Source organism: Rhincodon typus, chromosome 3, assembly GCF_021869965.1.
Source record: "Rhincodon typus isolate 14 chromosome 3, sRhiTyp1.1, whole genome shotgun sequence".
In the NCBI taxonomy this organism is placed as follows: Eukaryota; Metazoa; Chordata; class Chondrichthyes; order Orectolobiformes; family Rhincodontidae; genus Rhincodon; species Rhincodon typus.
In genome coordinates, this window is record NC_063334.1 from 69059293 (window position 1) to 69074308 (window position 15016).

Consider the following 15016-nt stretch of genomic DNA (forward strand, 5'->3'; position numbering starts at 1 on the left):
CCTTCATCAGGTCACACTTCAGCTGATGAAAGGGCAGCATTCTGAAAGCTTGTGACTTCAAATAAACCTGTTGGTCTTTAAACTGGTGTTGTGTGACTTCTGACCTTGTCCACCCCAGGCCAACACCAGCAACTCATCATCGTACTGATCAGCTGCAACAGTCTCAGAGGAAAGGGCAAGAACGACACAGCAACATCGATAAAGAAGCACAATCATCTGATCGAAAGCATAGCCATTCGCTTACATTCTGGTGCAGCACATACCCTAGTGAGTAGCATCGAGTCAGAATCTGCACAAGTTGAGCCACCAAGCACAGCTCTAGCCAGGAAAACGGACAGGACAGTTCACTTGCCAGCTGCTAAGAATAGTCAGTCTGCAGAAGAATTCAGCTATTAGGGCCCCAAAGATGATTTTGACAGGATAGCCGAGAGGAATACACTGATCATCATGCACATAAACATTTTTGGTTCATTCACGGGCCTGCCAGATAGACTCTAGTCACTATAATGGGATTGGAATTCAGTGGGCATTTAATGACATGATCATTCAGGCATGGTCTATCAACTACACTTTGGTAAAGGGGTGATCTTTGTGGTTCTAATACAGAGCCCTGTTTACAAGAGGGCTCAGTTACCTGTTACATTCATTCAAAGGTTCCCGAGACCACTGGGAATGCATCTGCCCTTGAAGACCTGCACTACCACCTTTATCAGCATGAGGTGCCATGTGGAAATGCCAGGAGGTGTGTAGAAATGCGGGACCTGCTATTCTGAAGGTCAGATTCTATATCGTCTAGCATTACTTATATTCAACTAAGCTAGCCTTTTGTGGAGAAATGGTTTTACTATAGAGTAGATCACAATAAAACTCAGAATGGATTATTTCCAAGAACTGCAAAGCACATTCACTGGTGAAATATTGAACTGGCCCCAAGAATTTGTTTAACAAAGACAAAATACTGATTCTTGGTCTTAAGGTTAAAACAATTTTTTTTTTTATATTAAATATGCCTCCTGGACACATCTGAATATCAGTAAAATTTGTACAGAAACTCCAAAGGGCTCAAGAAACCTGATGTGCATAATAACCTAATGTTTAAATTTATAATTAAGCAAATGCCTTCAATATTCCAAAGTGATTCGTGCGAAATCTCAGCCAGAAGCCCCTGTCTTTGGGGTCCTTTCCCAATATTTCAGATGATTAACAGAGGTTATAAGGGCTTATAACGAACAGTGAAGTTCAAAAAAGAACACATCTGAAACGAAGAAGTAACCAGTCAAATGTCCATGTATCATCATGTGCCAACAATTACAACTTGCCCAAATAATTCATTTATTATTTGCAGATAGTCAACTCCTACCTCTGATGCCTGCCATTCAATATCCATCAGCCCAGTTAGCTCAGATGACCGGACAACTGGGCAGCACAGTGGCTCAGTAGTTAAGCACAGCACCAGGGATCCGGCCCCGATTCCTCGCTCTCCCCATGTCTGCGTGAATTTTCTCCAGGTGCTCCGGTTTCCTCCCATAGTCCAAAAACGTGCAGGTTAGGTGGCTTGGCCATGCTAAAATGCCCGTAGTGTCCAGGGATGTGCAGGCTAAGTGCATCAGCCATGGTAAATGCAGGATTACAGGGAAAGGGTAGGGGGTGCTGGGCCTAGGTAGGATGGTCTTGAAAGGGTCAGTGTAAACTCTAAGGCTCAAATGGCCTGCATCTGCACTATCGGGATTTTATGATTCTACAAACTGAATTGCAAAACAGAGCCACACCAACAGTGTGGGTTTAATTCCTACTCTGTTTGAGGTTTCACCATCTCAGCCTTACCATTCACCCGGAGTGTGGTGATCCTCATGTTAAAATCACCAATACCACTCATCTCCCCTACCTTTTAAATTTTGTTCACAATTACCTGAAAGTTTCTTTCCATTTCTTTTTCTTATTAAATACAATTTTCAATATTTGCACTACAGTGTGCATCTCTGAAGGTTTTTGCAACCCATGGGACAGGTTATTTACAAGGGAATGAATCATAAATGTTAGTGATGGCTTGTGGGACATCCCAGATGCCTTTTCAAAACGTTTAGATTTGAACAGAACTCAGATCTAGATGTGTGCGATGTGACCATGTGCTATTCAATATTCAGCTGAAGTATTCATGGGGGATGGTGATGGCCTATTGGTATTATCACCAGACTATTAATCTAGAGACCCAGGTAATGTCCTGGAGGTCCAGATTCAAATTCCGCCATGGCAGATTGGAATTTTAATTCTGCTGAAATCTGGGATTAAGTCGAATGATGACCATGCAACTGTTGCTATGTGTCAGGAACAACCCACCTGGGTCATTATTGCCCTTTAGGGAAGGGAATCTGCCATGCTTACCTGGTCTGGCCCACTCATGACTCCAAATTCACAGCAATGTAGTTGACTCTTAATTGCATTCTGGACATTTAGAGATGGGTTAGGGTTGGGGTTGGGGTGCAGGTTGCTGGTCTAGCCAGCAATGCCCACATTCTGTGATTGAATAAAAAATACTCCTCCTTCATTCCAAACACCTCCCCAAAGCCCTACAGCATAGACACTAAAATCTGGGAAGGAATGAGATATATTTCATGTGCATATTGACTTGATTCCTATATTTACTGTTATTATTTCCTTGATCCCAAATAACCTTCCATTCCTTCTCTTTGATGCTTTGGCCTAGATATTCACATATACCTAGATCTCTCTCTAGATTAAAACAATGCAAAGATGAGAGCAACGTACAAACAAATCTATTTAGCTGTATCTTGGGGTTTAGAATGAATAACTTAGAAAGGGATGGATCTCGCTGAAATTTGCAAAGATCACAAACTCCTAGCAGCCCAATTTAATATGGACGTCTTGAACATATCTTGCTGAATGAGGTGGAATTTTCCACAACAATTCTGAAGGGTTAAGATTTTACCCTTGTATTGCACTGTGCCCTCTTCAAAAACTCTGCTGCCCATGTCCTAACTTGCAACAACCTCCACATCATCCCTATGTTTGGTAACCTACACTTTCTCCCAATCAAGCAATGTCCTGATTTTCAAATTCTAATCTTTGTTTCAATCTCTTCAAGCCCTATCTCTGAAATCTTCTTCAGTCCCACAACCTTTCGAGATATCTATCCTCTAATTCTGGCCGTCAATGTGTCCACCATTTTAATCATTCTGCTATTGGTGGCTACACTTTCAGTTATCCATGCACCTAACTCTGAAATACACCTCTCCTAACCTCTCCATCTTCCTTCTTTCAGACACTCCTAACCAAGCTTCTGATTAGCTGACATAATGTTTTATGATTTGTTCACAGGCTGTGGATATGGCCAGCTAGGACAGCATTTATTGCTCATCCCTAATGGTCCTGGAGAAGTTCATGGTCAGCATGCCATCGTTGTAGTCCTTGGGGTGCCTGAGGTTAGGAAGGGAGTTCCAAAGCTTTTACGTGATAGTAGTTCCAAATTAGGACCCTAGGAGAATCAGAAAAGGTCTTCACTGGTTTGAGTCATATCACAGGATTATGGCTATTGGAAAGTAATCATGTTACCCCAGCGCCATCAATTCAGGCAATCTATAGAGTACTGTCCAAGGCCCAACCATCTTCAGCTGCTTCATCTCCATCATAAGATCAAAAATGGAGATGTTCACTGATGACTGCACAATTTTCAGGACCATTTATGATTTCTTAGATACTGAAGCAATGAAAGTCTTTCTCCAACAAACTCTGGACAACAACATTAAAACTAGCTAATCAGTGGCAAGTCACACTTGTGTCATACAAAAATCAAGGGCGACGACGGGACATTTGTTGGAGATAGATTATCTCAACTTAACTAAGGCAAAGTCACTGAAATATCTGTTAGCATGAAAAGCAGCTGAATTTGAATGTACAATTGTTATAAATAAATAGACGGAAGCAAGTTTGATGTAATAATCTCATGTCAGGATTCAGATTACACATTCATAAATGAGTTTCACTCACATAGGTTGCACTCTAAATTCCTCGGTGAGTGATTAGAGGCAGCAATTATTTTATTGCTGCATTTAAATTCCTCAAGAAAAAAAAGCTATAAAATTGCTAAAAGGATTTACATCATGTCAGCAGGTTGTGTCAAAAACTTTATAATACACCTAGCAACAGCAATTAATCCATTGATGGCTGAAATAAAGGAAGTATGAATCACTGTTCCAATGACATATATTAATATGCTTCATGATAAATCATATCACAACTTATGCTTGCAAAATTCATGAATACCTATAAATAATTCCATTAGATTTTTAATTTCATCTATTGCTAGGGCCTATGCTTAGTCTATATTGTTCTTTCTTGCTTGGCATTTGAGTGACATGTATGTTACTTGCCACATATCAGCCCAGGCTTGCTTATAGTGATTGACAAAACTTTTCCTACCAAGACAGGACATTCTTACCTAAGCAGCTAAAAGGAAGTTTGGCATTGTTGATAACATTTTTGTCTATTATTGTACAGCTATGATTTATGTACTACTCATAAAATTACAAATTTTAAGTCACAAGTTACAGTTAATAAATTATCTTTTATATGTTTGCTTGTGTTAATATGACAATCTCATTCATTCGTTAATGAAAGCGATAAAATGTTTAAAATTAGAATTTACAATAGTAAGAGACATCGAAGAAGGGTGTCGATCCGAAGCATCAGCTTTCCTGATCCTCTGATGCTGTTTGGCCTGCTGTGTTCATCCAGCTCTACACCGTGTTATCTCAAAAAGGATTTATTCAAGTTGTAATTATGGAGCATTACAGGGATACTCGTGAACACGGTTGAAACTAATTACATTTGTGCATTCTGAATATTTTTATTCTGAGCAATTTCTTTATAATTTTCGGATTTCATCTGTCAAGTGCTCGAGAGGAAATTTAGACCCTGTTATAACTGTTCATTTTAATCTCTGTAATGCTTCTGTAATTTCTAAAAGTTTATTAAATGGCAAACCACTGCAATGAATGTATGCCCTTCATTGATCATTTATAAAATACTGATCCAATTATTTCTTGAACTGCTAAGTTTCTGAAATTGCAACATAATTATACATGCAGTCCAGAAAAAGTAGAACTCAAGATACAATCAATCAGTCACTTTAAAGAAACTGTATAGCTTTTGCATGTTATTTTCGGACAACAGCAATGCTAGGTTATTATGTTTCTTTACTTGATCCTACAATGGGAGTTCTGTCAGGTTTATAACAAACACCAGGGAGAGTTCAAATGAATGAACACCAATGAATGAAAGACAATTCAAATAGGCTTAAAAGTTAACGGATCATTATCACATCTTAATCTGAACAGTTAATTGATCAAATGAATAGGTACCTTAAGAAAAAATATAGTAGACAATTAAAAATGTACACTGAACAAATAGGATTTTTTTCAATAGTCCTCTGCACTGTATTTCTGTAAGGTGTCAATGTTGGGTATGCTAACATATCTTCAAAAATCCTAAAACACAGAAATGTGGTGTCTTCAGCCCAACCACCTTCAACTGCTTCATAAGGTCAGAAGTGGGCATGTTCAGTGATAACTGTACATTCCTGACGCCTCGGCTACTGAAGCAGTCCATGTCCAAATGCATCAAGACATGGATTATATCTAGAGATAGTAGGAACTGCAGATGCTGGAGAATCTGAGATAACAAGGTGTAGAGCTGGATGAACACAGCAGGCCAAGCAGCATCATAGGAGCAGGAAGGCTGACGTTTCGGGCCTAGACCCTTCTTCAGAAATGGGGGTTCTGAAATAAATAGGGAGAGAGCGGGAGGCAGATAGAAGAGAAGATAGGTGGCGAGGAGACAGACGGGTCAAAGAGGTGGGGATGGAGCCAGTAAAGGTGAGTGTAGGTGGGGAGGTAGGGAGGAGATAGGTCAGTCCAGGGAGGACGGACAGGTCAAGAGGGCGGGATGAGGTTAGTAGGTAGGAGATGGGGGTGGGGCTTGAGGTGGGAGGAGGGAATAGGTGGGAGGAAGGACAGGTTTGGGAGGCGGGGACGAGCTGGGCTGGTTTTGGGATGCGGTAGGGGGAGGGGAGATTTTGAAACTTGTGAAGGCCCAAAACGTCAGCCTTCCTGCTCCTCTGATGCTGCTTGGCCTGCTGTGTTCATCCAGCTGTACACCTTATTATCATGGATTATATCTACACTGGATGACAAGTGGCAAGTAACGTTTATACCACAAATGTGCCAGAGAATGACCATCTCCAACAAGAGAGAATATAGCAATTATTCTTTGAAATTCAATGGCATCACCATCAGTGAATTCCCCACTATCAGCATCCTGGAAGTTACCATTGACCAGAAACTGAACAGGGCTAGCTATATAACTACAGTGGCTAGAAGAACAGGTCAGAGACTAGGAATACTACAGCGAGTTAACTCAACTCCTATCTCCTGAAAGCCTGTCCACCAATCACAAGGCACAAGTCAGAATACCCCCCACTTGCCTGGATGAATGTAACTCCAACAACACTCAAGAAGCTTAACACCGTCAAGGACAAAGGTGTCCAGCACATTTGATTGACACCACATTCACTCCCTCCACCACCAACGGTCAGTAGCAGCAGCATGTACTATCTACAAGATACACAGCAGAAATTCACTGAGGCTGTTTTCACAGCACCTTCCAAAACCATGACCACTGCAGAGAAGGCTAAGGGCAGCAGATACATGGAAAATGTCACTAGCAAGACCCCCTCCAGGCCAATTACCATTCTGACTTCAAAATATATTGCTTTTTCTTCACAAGGCCATGTTACAGGTTCAGAATAGGCTATTCAGCCCATCAGGTATGCTTCACCATTTGTTGTGGCTGATCTGTTTCTCAACTCCATTCTCCCGCCTTCCCCCATAACCCTTGATCCCCTCATCAATCAAGAACCAATCTAAATCTTTCTTAAATACACTCAATGACTTGGTCTCCACAGCCTTCTGTGGCAATGAGATCCACAGATTAACCACCCTCTATCTGAAGAAATTCCTCCTCATCTAAGTTCTGAAGGGTCATCCCTTGGCAAAAGCTATGCCCTCGGGTACTGGTCTTTCCTACTAATGGAAACATCTTCTTTACGCCACTCTATCCAGTCCTCTCAGTATTCTATAAGTTTCAGTCAGATTACCCTTGTCATCCTTCTAAACTCCATTGAGTAGAGACCAGAGTCCTCAACTGCCCTTCGTTCCCAGGATCAATTTCTTGTAAGCCTCTTCCATGGCCAGCCCATCATTCTTTAGATACCGGGCTCACAACTGCTCACTTCCAAACGGCACTGTTGGTCTAACTGCAGCAAATGGTCTGCAGTGGTTGAGACTGGCAACTCACTGCCACCTTCTGATGGACAACTAGGGTTGGGCAGTAAATGCTGGCCCAGCCAGCAACACCTGCATCCCATGAATAAAAAAAAAATTCTAATTCCCTTTATCTTCATTTTTCATACCTGGAATCTTTGGACGGATGCACCTGAGCTTGACGAAAATATTCAAATAGGCAACATTTGGGCAGTGCATCCCCTGTGAAACACAACATCTCTCCAATCCAAAACTGACTTCCACCTGAATAGGGAAATTATACCGTGAAATCATTGCATGGACAAAGGACAGAGGGGAGCATTCAACTGGTTGCACGTACGCTAACTCTCTGCATTTAGCTCGCTCAACTCCCCTTTATTTCCCCTCCAAACCTCCTTGGTTAAGGTCATTAAACAGATCAGGAAATGCAGCAGCCTCAATACTGACTCATGGAGAATCCAACTATATATCTTGCCCCATAAAGCAATCGTTCACTCATGCATTGATTCCTATCATTCAGCCCATTTTGTATCTGTGACACCAGTGTCCCTCTTATTCTACAGGCTTTAACTTAATCCAAAGTCCGTTTTGTATCACTTTAACAAATGCCTTTTGGAAATCCATGAACACCACATCAATTGCATTTCCCTCCTCAATTGCTCTTACTGCCTCATTAAAAAGGAAAGCCAAGTTAGTTAAATGCAAGTTGACTTTAAAAACAAATCTATGCTGGCTTTCTTTAATTACTCCACGCTTTCTGAATATTCAAGTGTGTCCCCGGTTATTGTCTCTTAAAGATTTCCCACCACCAAAGTTAAACTGACTGGCCTCATCCTTCATCACATTTTCCGCAAGAAAATTGTAACATCTGCAATTCTCCAATCAATTAACATCACCCGCATATTAAATGAGGATTCCATGATTATAGCCAATTTCTTACAGATTTCCATTCTTACTTCCCTCAATTGCATTTGGCCCAGTCCTAGTAACTCAACAATTTTATGCCAGCCTTCTTCTGTTCTGAAAAAGGGTCACTGAACATGAAACATCACAATTCTGCTTTCACTCCACAGATGTTGCCAAATCGGAGTTTCTCCAGCAACTTTCAGCCTTACCTTTTTATCACTTTTTAATGCCTTAATGACCTGGTCGTTCACAATGTCTTTGTCAGTATCTTCTTCCTTGATAAAGTCAAATGGGAAATATTTATTAGCATCTCAGCCAGACCCCTGGAATATCCTCTTACGGCTCCAATCAGCCTATTCCTCCTTTTGTCACCTTTACTATTTATCTAACTGTAGAAGACTTTTTGATTTTCTTTTTACATTAGCTGTCAATTTCTTCTCAATCTCTCTTTTTGTTTTTTTTTCCCATCTTCCTCTGAATTTGTCATATTTAAATTTGCAAAAAGAAAGAATGAATCCTTTTAAACTAATTGAATGTCAAAACTATACAGTGTTTTTTGCATCACAGCTGGGATTGCCACCTTAGACAAAATCTAAAACAAAAGACAGACCTAAGGATGTAGCCTGAAATATGGCTCTTTTTCCATTTAACATAGAATGAGATTATCACACAACTTGATAGATGACATTGGAGAGACAAGTAGCAATCAGTTTCCTTCTCTATATTTGATCTGATGCAAATTCATAGGACCTGGAGTCAATGTCGAGGTCCCACTAACTCCTGACTGTACACAACAGAGCTGCCACCTCTAGCTATATCCTTCATAGTCACCTCAGAAATTGTGGGAATTGAATCCATGACAAGCCATCCTACCAGCCTAGAATTACTTCACTGAGGAATAACCTCAATTTTGCATATCAATTTACCTAGTGAGCGCAATGTCTCGGAAAGTGCCCACAGAATATGATATTCACAGTCCGATCAGTTAAGCGATTATTTCAGTGTATTTGATAGGCCACTAGACATTTTCTGGAGGGATGTATGATCTTGTAGGAAAGAATGCAGCAAATCTGCCACCTTACAATTGAATTATTTAAAACATTTTGTGCTATAAGACAACTGATATTTGACCTGAACTTGAATCCTACACACCAAAATCAACAGTTACAAACCAAACAATCATTATTTTTTCTTCTAATAATCAGCAAGATTGCAATTGCTTTTCCATCATAAATGCTTCATCAACTTATGTCAAATATAAAGCACCTACACGTTAGTTAGTCAGATGACTGTTTGTTTCTGGTGCAATCATTGGAATTTGACCATTGGTTGCACACAATCATTATTGAGCAAAGGACTCAGTTTAAGAAAAGTGAAGAGCAAATGCTCAAAAACCTGAATTAAAACAATAATTTCTGGAAACACTCAGCAGCCTGGAAAGCATCCATAGAAAAATGAAAAGAAGTTAACTGCTTTGATTTCTCAGACAGTTAATGACCAAACCGAATACCACAGACTCTGGATACTTGTACAATTCTGATCTATTATTCTTGTGACCTGCAAATCTGTTCTACTTATCTGGAAATCTATCTTGGTGGTGAAATGAAACCATTACAGGCCAGATTTTTCATCTTGGAAGGTCAGAATCAGGAATTAGGGATTTCTAGATGTCATGATGCTGATCACATTATCTCTATGGCAGGTTGGTGGGGGCAGGCTATTGCTGGGGGCACAAAAGATTATTAGACCATAAGACACAAAAGCAGAAGTGGTTATTCATCCCTTTCTGCTCTGCTAATGTGAGCATGGTTGATTTGATAACTCTCAACTCCATTTTCCTGCCTTTTCTCCCATAACCCTGGATCCCCTTACTGATTTAAAAAATCTGTCAATAACAGGACTTGAATATACATAGCTATCCAGGCTCAACCCAGTCTGCAGTAAAGAGTTCCTCAAATTCGTTACCATCTGAGAGAAGAAATTCCTCCTCGTCTCGGTCTTAAATGGATGACCTCCTTATTCTGAGATTGTGCCCTCTGGTCCGAGACTCTCCTATAAAGGGAAACTACTTCTCCACATTTACCTGAAGAATCTTGTATGTTTCAATAGGGTCACCTCTCATTCTTCTAAATTCCAAAGAGTACTGGCCCACCTGACTAAACTTCACCTCATATGACAGTCCCTCCATACCTGGAACCAGATTAGTGGAACCTTCTCCTGACTGTCTCCAATGCCAATGTATCTTTCCTTTAATAAAGGGGCCAAACCTGTTCACCGTGATCTAACTGAGGTCTGACTATTGCTTTGTATAATTTTAGCAAAACCTACCTACTTTTATACTCCACTCCCTTTGAAATAAAGGCCAACAGTTTGTTTGCCTTCCTTATTACCCACTCTTTTGGATGCTAACACTTTGTGATTCATGGAGAAAGACACCCAAATTCCTCTGCTCTCCAGGTTTCTGCTGTCATTCTCTGTTTAAATAATATTCAGCCCCTATGTTCTTCCCTCAAAGTGTATACCTTCACATTTTTCCACATTATACTCCATCTGTTTGCTCTGTTACTGTCTACATCCCTCTGCAGATTCTTGTTGTTATCCTCATCATCTTTCCACAGCATTCCTGGGGTAGAAACGGAGTCAAGCAGAGGCTGAGGTGGCCAGATGTAAGGGCCCACCTCTACTGCCCAAACATTAAAACAGGTTTTCAAATCAATGTGAGGCCTCCTAACCCTCATCTCCTATCCTCCATACCCTCCTGCCTCCACATACTTCCTAGCTTCCTCACTTGCATATTCCACTCATTCCCTACCATCTCCATATACTCCCACGTTCGCCAGCTGCCTCTATTTCCACTCACCTCAAATCCATGACATACAGATGCAACCTTTGAAGTCAGCTAGAAGCTCAGCCAATAGGCAAAGCTTTCAAACAGCGAAATAGATAGCTGAGCTAAAATTCAAAGGAGGGTCATAAAGACAATCCCAGTAATTGCACACCAATTAGTTTAAATTCAGTGGTGTGTAAACTTATAGGTATAATTATTTAGGATAGAATTAATCCCATGGAAAAAGATGGGTTGGTTAGGAAGAGGCAACACAACTTCAAAGGGAAAGTCATGTCGAACCAACTTGAAGAAGTTTTTTTGGGATGAGGTAACAGAAAGGGTTGATGGGGGTAATGCTGTTGATGTGGTATACGTGGATTTCTAGAAGCCATTTCATACCATGCGACACAATAGATCATAGAATCCCTACAGTGTGGAAACAGGCCCTTGAGCCCAACAAGTCCACACTGACCCACACTGCATCCCACCCAGACCCATTCCCCTATAAACCCACCTAATCTACACATCCCTGAACACTATGGACAACTCACCTAGCCTGACATCTTTGGACTGCGGGAGGAAACCGGAGCACCCGCAGGAAACCCACGCAGACACGCGGAGAATGTGCAAACACCACACAGACAGTCGCCCAAGGGTGGAATCAAACCGAGGTCCCTGGCAATGTGAGGCAGCAGTGCTAACCACTGAGCCATCGCACCGGCCCAACAGACTTCTGAGGAATGTTACAGGTCGTGATATAAGAGAGACAGTAACAGTGTAGATAGAGAATTGGCTGAGTGACAAGAAACAGAGAATAATGGTCAATGGTTATTTTTTGAACTAGAGGATTGTTTGCAGTGGGCATCCCCAGGAGTCGATATTGGGATACCTGCTTTTCCTGATACATATTATTTATCTGGATCATGTCATGCAGGAGAAAATTTCTGGTTTGCAGGTTACACAAATATTGGAAGAATTCTAAATTATGAGGAGAGTGTGGAACCCCAAAAGGACATTTACAGGTTGGTCAAGTGGGCAGTTACGTGGCAGATAAAGGTTCAATACAGAGAAGTGTAAGGTGATGCACTTTGGTCAGAAGAACATGGAAATACAAAATATGTACAAAATATGGGGTACATTTGGTTGCAGGATCGGAGGGACCTGTGGGGTATATGTGCAGAGATCAATGAATGTGAGAAGACAGGTGGAGAGAGCAGTTAATAAAGCGTACAGTGTTCTCAGCTTTATTACTATGGGCATACAATTTGGGAGCAAGGTGGTGATGTTTAACTTGTACAATCCAGTTATCAGACATCAGCTAGAGTACTGTGTACAATCATGGGTGCCACATTATGGGAGTGCAGAAATGATGTGCAAAAATGGTTCCCCAATAAGAAACTTCAATTATGAGGACAGAGTGAATAATTTGGGACTGTTGTCCCTGGAGAGAAGGTGGCTGAGGTGGCTTTTCATAGATGTTTTCAGAATCATGAGTGGGCTGAATAGAGTTGATTGGATGAAGTTGTTCTGCTAGTTAAAAAAAAAGAACAGGAGGGTGTAGATTTAAAGTGATGTGCAAACAAAGCAAGAGTAATGTTAGAAAAAGTACTTAGCATATGGAATGTACTGCCTGGAAATGTGGTGGAGGCAAGATAAATTGAGGCATTCAAGAGGGCATTGGATTATGATTTGAAACAATGTGCACAGTGATAACAGAGAAAAGGCAGGAAATTGACACTAGGTCATAAAACTGGTCCAGGCAGGATGGGCTGAATAGCCTCCCACTGCGCCATAATAATTCTGAGACTCTGAAAACATGAATGTATGGAGCACAACTGATACAGTCAAATCTGAATTTCACTTCTGTGCAGACAGGATAGTACTTTATCGTATTTTAATGCATACATATACATTTTTTCAATTTCACAATGCTGTTTAATTTAATGGACATACCTTTTCTGAAACAAAAAGCCCCCATCATTCATTGTATTAAAAATCATGCAGCATTTCATTGACACATGAAGTTGGCAGCAACTTCATGCCTGGCAGATGGTTTTTTAACTCTAAAGCATGGTTGTCTAAGCTTCACAACCTCCTAGAGTTTGCATGAACCATGTTACCTTTTCAGGCCAGTCTTCCTCCTTGCAACTGCTTGGGGGTCTGAAATGCCCACTTTTGCAATGAAGTTGGCAATGTTGTGACAGCTACATGCAGACTTGCAACCAGTCCATATCCTGCAATGATCAAAATTGCCTGTGCCAGGATTAACAGCTGACATTGTATTTTGCCTTCCCCCATCTCGTTGTTAAAGCCTACCTAACACTGATCAGACCTGCATCATAGCAGGGAAATATGGTCCTTAAGCATTCAATTTTTAGGCTGTTGCAGGGCTGGGATTAGAAGTAGGCAAGTGTTGAAATAGCTTCAACTCTACGTCAAGTCATTTTACACAGGCGGGGTGGGGGGGTGGGAGTGGGTAGCATGGCTATCTATCCACAAGCAGCAGGCAGCCAATCCAGTTTATTAATGGCTACTTAAGGAAGCTTCCAGTTAACACCTAGGTCCCCACTCTGGAGGCCAGCTTAACTGCCTGAATGAATGTGATAACCCAATAGCAGAATGGGTGGCCAGCACTCTCGGCAGTGCTACTGACCCTCCTTAAAGAGGGTCTACCCAGCTACTCAGCAGCTGACAGTGGTGCCCTGTTTTAATGTAAAAAACATTGTGGAGCTGACACTTTCACTTTTGAAACATTGTCAGTTTTATTTACCTTCCATTGCAGCCTTCTACCGCCTCCAAAGTGACAAGCCTCCGACTGTACCCCCAGCTACAGGATCCTGCATGATTCACCCTTAATTCACCCAGTAGCCTGATTTCTGGCCATTAAGTCGTCACCTGAAGGAAAATTACAACGTGTGACTGTCTCTCTAACAGTGCGGGCTTCTGAAGCCCACAGCGAAAATGCATATCGCAATTTCTCAGCCTTAATCCCTGTGTTGTGCTAGTTGACCTCAACTATACATAAAAGGTGCAGAACAAAGTAAGACCCAAGCCAGGACACAAAGGAACTTTACAAAACTAGCCTTGATTCTCATTCAGGACTTCTATCCAAATATATTGCACAGAGCTCAAGTGAAAATCGGTGGGGACTATATCAGTCACAGTTGCGATGCCATTGTGGCTGAATAACCTACTGACACTCACCTGTCCAATGACAGCATACCCCAGAAGAGTAAAAAATGAAAGAAAACTGGAAAATATGTTTCTTGCAAAAAGCATACTGTGATTGCAATAAAACTTTCATGGCATTGAAAGCACAGAATGGCTGCAACCTCTTAATACTGGAATGTCGTTAATCTACAATTAGTTTTGAAAGTTGCTTTTGATGCCTAAACTAGAAACAACAAATATTACTGTCCCCATCTAGTGGTAGCTATAGCCTGGTATTTTGTAATGCAGATATGAAAGCTTCAAATAGATGCAAAAAAAAATACAACAGGCTCCCAGTTCCTAGCTGCAACACTTCTTTAATCCAGAATTGTAATTCACTAGGAGTTATTTGTTGAACCACTTTCACTATTTTCTGGGAATATGATGCAATTATTCCACAATTTCCTTCAAACATATGTAACATTCTATTCTACCTTATATCCCCAAGATTCTTCACTGTGGGCTCTTGTACCAATGTTTGAATTTATTTCCACCTAAACCATAATTTACTTTGATGGGTTTTGAAAGCCTTCATTTTATCAATTTTTGCAACTTTGAATAATTCACTCCGAAGATCTGAATTATGTGGTAAGAGGGACAAGATAACACTACAAAGTAAAAAATTAATCGTATCTTTAATCTAGGAATAACTACTGAGCATGTGAAAATGGAGCTAAATTATAGTGGTGTCTGACCATACAGCCTAGGTGCCTGAATCTGTAAGGTTCCAGCAGGA

General features: G+C 40.9%; 1 protein-coding gene across 6 annotated transcripts in view; it reads right to left on the bottom strand.

Moving 5' to 3' along the window:
- Nucleotides 1–15016, bottom strand: part of LOC109918326 (tumor necrosis factor alpha-induced protein 8) — a 126449-nt gene that overhangs the window by 81191 nt on the left and 30242 nt on the right. For 2 of the 6 annotated variants that reach the window (XM_048620642.1, XM_048620647.1), the window contains exon 2: nt 8453–8518. The exons of 2 other annotated variants lie outside the window; for them this stretch is intronic. The gene's annotated coding sequence lies outside the window, so the exon portion shown is untranslated. Of the gene's footprint in view, nt 1–8452; nt 8519–13190; nt 13216–14274; nt 14292–15016 lie in introns of those variants that run through there. 2 more of the 6 variants (XM_048620660.1, XM_048620680.1) reach the window with 2 other exon arrangements.